General features: G+C 37.6%; 1 long non-coding RNA gene across 1 annotated transcript; it reads left to right on the top strand.

The window, feature by feature from the left end:
• The first annotated feature begins 296 nt into the window (after positions 1–296).
• LOC130911346 (uncharacterized) lies at positions 297–2,105 on the top strand. Its single transcript, XR_009062023.1, has 3 exons — positions 297–488; positions 1,119–1,247; positions 1,364–2,105. It is a non-coding gene; the product is annotated as an uncharacterized LOC130911346 (long non-coding RNA).
• Positions 2,106–6,326: the final 4,221 nt, after the last annotated feature.

Genomic DNA, 6,326 nt, shown 5'->3' with positions numbered 1-6,326 from the left:
AAAATTTCGTTCTAGGACATTTGGTTTGAGCGCAATCATTAAACTTAGGTCAAAAAAGCCATTTAAGCCTTTTCACAGTGAGATCTATGCGATATGGCCGAGAAATGTAATTTTGATGTTAGCTCCCCAACCGCTGCGCAGAAGTCAACTAAACTTCACCCAATAGTGTATTGTATCACATTCTAGTAGTTACATTTGAAAATTTCGTTCTAGGACATTTGGTTTGAGCGCAATCATTAACCCCTTAACGCCGAATGTCGCGATTCGGCATCATACCGTTCCCGCTTTAAAAGCGGCCAAAATATCGTCTGCCTTTGTTCACTGCCGGTACATTAATGTCAAACACATGCCTAGGAACCTTTTTCAAGCATTAGTTTCAGTCGTGTCCGACCAGAGACAACACCGCTTCCTTTTCCGGACCGTGATATTCAAGATGAAAGCCACGTCGAAGTCCTGCGCACCAACTTGACTAATTCATTCAATTCAAGGTAAGTCAGCTAAAATAAAAAAATATGTACCGTCTTATTGTGTACTTGTGTTGCTAACACTATGAGATAGAGTTTCTATGATGAGTATTTTTGAAGCTCTATGACGATTTTGGTTTGTAGCGCTATCGCTACAGCCGGCATCATCGGAAAAGCACCTCCCCCCTCCCCCGCCACCCCGCAAACGTAAATGCGTTGTTTGTCGAAGGTTTGCAACACTCGCACGCGTTTTATCTATAAACTATCACTCTCGTTATCATCTGTAAACATTACAAAAGTAATGTGTTGCATAAAAAAGGGCATTTGTGGTTACTATTTTTCTGTAGAACAAATAAATGAACGCATCCTTTATATGCAACGGTGCACACGGGTGCCTCCATGTCGTTCCACTTTTAGACACGTTTTATTCAGACATTGCCACACTTCTTGTCATCTGTAGACATAATAAACATAACGTGTTGCATAAACAATGTCATTGCTATTGATTTATTTTTCTTATTTCTATATAATGAAAAATGAACACAGCATGAGCTGATAACTACCAAACAGAAGCAAATGTATGTATGTTGATGGTTTTCAACACATTTTGTTTTGAAATTATAACAGTAATTTCTTTACCTTATTTTTCTGCAGAAATACAAATGAATGCAGCAGCTTTTTACGCAAAGCTAGCACACCGGGCCAAACCACCTCCTGTTGAGAGTGCTCTCAGTGAGAGTGAGGGCAGCGATGAGGAGTACAATCCTAATAAAGCAAGTGAAGGTGATTTTGTGTCAAGTTTGAGCTTGTTTGACATCTATGGATGTAACTACGTGAACACACTGAAAAGATAAAAATGTTTGGTGTTTCCTAAAGTGATTTATTATTTTCTGCTCCAGGTGATGAAAGCAGCAGCAATGACTCTACAGTGGACATTAGCAGCAGTGAGGAAGATGATGATGATCCGCCTCATCCACCTCCAACCACCAGTGCTGCACCTGCAAGACCTTCAAGAGCTACATCAAGGGCAGATCGAGCCTAAAGCAATATATCCAAAAAAAAGCCATACGAATTGGGATACAAGATTTTTGTACTGTGCGACATAAGAGGTCTGGTGCACTCATTTGACATATTCACAGGGAAAATAGATCCGGTACCAGGCCAACCAGACATAGGAGCCAGTGGTAACATTGTGCTCAAGCTTGCACAAGTCATTCATCCTGCTGTTCTTTGATAACTGGTTCTCATCTGTAGATCTGTTTGTTGCTCTTGCAAAAAAGGGCATACCTGCACTTGGGACCGTGCAGCACAATCGCCTGCGTGGGTGCTGTTTCAGTGCAGACTCATAGATGAAGAAGAAGCGAAGAGGGACATTTGAAGAGCAAGAGGCTCTTGTGGACAATGTCTGCATAAGAGCAGTCAAATGGTTTGACAATAGAGGGGTGATTGTTGCCAGCACATTTGCCAGTGCCCTGTCTGTTATGATAAAAATCATCTTTTATTTATTTATCTACATCATATGTCTTCTAGTCTGATTAAAAATGTGATGTACATCTGTGTTTAAACAAAAACAATAATTGTTTTTCAGAATTTCACAAGCAGTGAAAAAAGATGTTGCGATAAAAGTGTGTTCAGACCTGAGATGGGTATGTGCCTTTTTTGCCATTTGTTTTCCTTTATTGCCTGTTGTCGCTAATCGGCATCATACCTAAATGTATGACTATTATATGGGCTATATTCAAATTAACACTTTCAATTTAATTTAGCATCTATTTGAAAGTAAAAACAAACCCCAATTATTTTTTTTATTATTGGAAAAAAATTTAGGCATTAAGGGGTTAAACTTAATTAAAAAAGTCATTTAAGCCTTTTCACAGTGAGATCTATGCGATATGGCCGAGAAATGTAATTTTGATGTTAACTCCCAAACCGCTGCGCAGAAGTCAACCAAACTTCACCCATTAGTGTATTGTATCACAATCTAGTAATTACATGTGGAAATTTGGTTCTAGGACATTTGATTTGAGCGCAATCCTCAAACTTAGGTCAAAAAAGCCATTTAAGCCTTTTCACAGTGAGATCTATGCGATATGGCAGAGAAATGTAATTTTGATATTAACTCCCAAACCGCTGCGCAGAAGTCAACCAAACTTCACCCAATAGTGTATTGTATCACATTCTAGTAGTTACATTTAAAAATTTCGTTCTAGGACATTTGGTTTGAGCGCAATTATTAAACTTAGGTCAAAAAAGCCATTTAAGCCTTTTCACAGTGAGATCTATGCGATATGGCCGAGAAATGTAATTTTGATGTTAACTCCCAAACCGCTGCGCAGAAGTAAACCAAACTTCACTCATTAGTGTATTGTATCACAATCTAGTAGTTACATGTGGAAATTTGGTTCTAGGACATTTGATTTGAGCGCAATCCTCAAACTTAGGTCAAAAAAGCCATTTAAGCCTTTTCACAGTGAGATCTATGCGATATGGCCGAGAAATGTAATTTTGATGTTAACTCCCAAACCGCTGCGCAGAAGTCAACCAAACTTCACCCAATAGTGTATTGTATCACAATCTAATAGTTACATTTGAAAATTTTGTTCTAGGACATTTTGTTTGAACGCAATCATCAAACTTAATTAAAAAAGTCATTTGAGCCTTTTCACAGTGAGATCTATGCGATATGGCCGAGAAATGTAATTTTGATGTTAACTCCCAAACCGCTGCGCAGATGTCAACCAAACTTCACCCAATAGTGTATTGTATCACAATCTAGTAGTTACATGTGGAAATTTGGTTCTAGGACATTTGATTTGAGCGCAATCCTCAAACTTAGGTCAAAAAAGCCATTTAAGCCTTTTCACAGTGAGATCTATGCGATATGGCCGAGAAATGTAATTTTGATGTTAACTCCCAAACCGCTGCGCAGAAGTCAACCAAACTTCACCCAATAGTGTATTGTATCACAATCTAGTAGTTACATTTGAAAATTTTGTTCTAGGACATTTTGTTTGAGCGCAATCATCAAACTTAATTAAAAAAGTCATTTAAGCCTTTTCACAGTGAGATCTATGCGATATGGCCGAGAAATGTAATTTTGATGTTAACTCCCAAACCGCTGCGCAGAAGTCAACCAAACTTCACCCATTAGTGTATTGTATCACAATCTAGTAGTTTCATGTGGAAATTTGGTTCTAGGACATTTGATTTGAGCGCAATCCTCAAACTTAGGTCAAAAAAGCCATTTAAGCCTTTTCACAGTGAGATCTATGCGATATGGCCGAGAAATGTAATTTTGATGTTAACTCCCAAACCGCTGCGCAGAAGTTAATCAAACTTCAAACTTCACCCAATAGTGTATTGTATCACATTCTAGTAGTTACATTTGAAAATTTCGTTCTAGGACATTTGGTTTGAGCGCAATCATTAAACTTAATTAAAAAAGTCATTTAAACCTTTTCACAGTGAGATCTATGCGATATGGCCGAGAAATGTAATTTTGATGTTAACTCCCAAACCGCTGCGCAGAAGTCAACCAAACTTCACCCAATAGTGTATTGTATCACATTCTAGTAGTTACATTTGAAAATTTCGTTCTAGGACATTTGATTTGAGCGCAATCTTCAAACTTAATTAAAAAAAGTCATTTAAGCCTTTTCACAGTGAGATCTATGCGATATGGCCGAGAAATGTAATTTTGATGTTCACTCCCAAACCGCTGCGCAGAAGTCAACCAAACTTCAACCATTAGTGTATTGTATCACAATCTAGTAGTTACATGTGGAAATTTGGTTCTAGGACATTTGATTTGAGCGCAATCCTCAAACTTAGGTCAAAAAAGCCATTTAAGCCTTTTCACAGTGAGATCTATGCGATATGGCCGAGAAATGTAATTTTGATGTTAACTCCCAAACCGCTGCGCAGAAGTCAACCAAACTTCACCCAATAGTGTATTGTATCACAATCTAGTAGTTACATTTGAAAATTTTGTTCTAGGACATTTTGTTTGAGCGCAATCATCAAACTTAATTAAAAAAGTCATTTAAGCCTTTTCACAGTGAGATCTATGCGATATGGCCGAGAAATGTAATTTTGATGTTAACTCCCAAACCGCTGCGCAGAAGTCAACCAAACTTCACCCATTAGTGTATTGTATCACATTCTAGTAGTTACATTTGAAAATTTCGTTCTAGGACATTTGGTTTGAGCGCAATTATTAAACTTAGGTCAAAAAAGTCATTTAAGCCTTTTCACAGTGAGATCTATGCGATATGGCCGAGAAATGTAATTTTGATGTTAACTCCCAAACCGCTGCGCAGAAGTCAACCAAACTTCACCCAATAGTGTATTGTATCACAATCTAGTAGTTACATTTGAAAATTTTGTTCTAGGACATTTTGTTTGAACGCAATCATCAAACTTAATTAAAAAAGTCATTTAAGCCTTTTCACAGTGAGATCTATGCGATATGGCCGAGAAATGTAATTTTGATGTTAACTCCCAAACCGCTGCGCAGAAGTCAACCAAACTTCACCCATTAGTGTATTGTATCACAATCTAGTAGTTACATGTGGAAATTTGGTTCTAGGACATTTGATTTGAGCGCAATCCTCAAACTTAGATCAAAAAAGCCATTTAAGCCTTTTCACAGTGAGATCTATGCGATATGGCCGAGAAATGTAATTTTGATGTTAACTCCCAAACCGCTGCGCAGAAGTCAACCAAACTTCACCCAATAGTGTATTGTATCACATTCTAGTAGTTACATTTGAAAATTTCGTTCTAGGACATTTGATTTGAGCGCAATCTTCAAACTTAATTAAAAAAAGTCATTTAAGCCTTTTCACAGTGAGATCTATGCGATATGGCCGAGAAATGTAATTTTGATGTTCACTCCCAAACCGCTGCGCAGAAGTCAACCAAACTTCAACCATTAGTGTATTGTATCACAATCTAGTAGTTACATGTGGAAATTTGGTTCTAGGACATTTGATTTGAGCGCAATCCTCAAACTTAGGTCAAAAAAGCCATTTAAGCCTTTTCACAGTGAGATCTATGCGATATGGCCGAGAAATGTAATTTTGATGTTAACTCCCAAACCGCTGCGCAGAAGTCAACCAAACTTCACCCAATAGTGTATTGTATCACAATCTAGTAGTTACATTTGAAAATTTTGTTCTAGGACATTTTGTTTGAGCGCAATCATCAAACTTAATTAAAAAAGTCATTTAAGCCTTTTCACAGTGAGATCTATGCGATATGGCCGAGAAATGTAATTTTGATGTTAACTCCCAAACCGCTGCGCAGAAGTCAACCAAACTTCACCCATTAGTGTATTGTATCACATTCTAGTAGTTACATTTGAAAATTTCGTTCTAGGACATTTGGTTTGAGCGCAATTATTAAACTTAGGTCAAAAAAGTCATTTAAGCCTTTTCACAGTGAGATCTATGCGATATGGCCGAGAAATGTAATTTTGATGTTAACTCCCAAACCGCTGCGCAGAAGTCAACCAAACTTCACCCATTAGTGTATTGTATCACAATCTAGTAGTTACATGTGGAAATTTGGTTCTAGGACATTTGATTTGAGCGCAATCCTCAAACTTAGATCAAAAAAGCCATTTAAGCCTTTTCACAGTGAGATCTATGCGATATGGCCGAGAAATGTAATTTTGATGTCAACTCCCAAACCGCTGCGCAGAAGTCAACCAAACTTCACCCAATAGTGTATTGTATCACATTCTAGTAGTTACATTTTAAAATTTCGTTCTAGGACATTTGGTTTGAGCGCAATTATTAAACTTAGGTCAAAAAAGCCATTTAAGCCTTTTCACAGTGAGATCTATGCGATATGGCCGAG

This window comes from Corythoichthys intestinalis, unplaced genomic scaffold, assembly GCF_030265065.1.
Source record: "Corythoichthys intestinalis isolate RoL2023-P3 unplaced genomic scaffold, ASM3026506v1 HiC_scaffold_30, whole genome shotgun sequence".
Lineage (NCBI taxonomy): Eukaryota > Metazoa > Chordata > Actinopteri > Syngnathiformes > Syngnathidae > Corythoichthys > Corythoichthys intestinalis.
The sequence above is the reverse complement of the archived record's forward strand: the minus strand, read 5'-3'. Positions and strand labels throughout refer to the sequence as shown.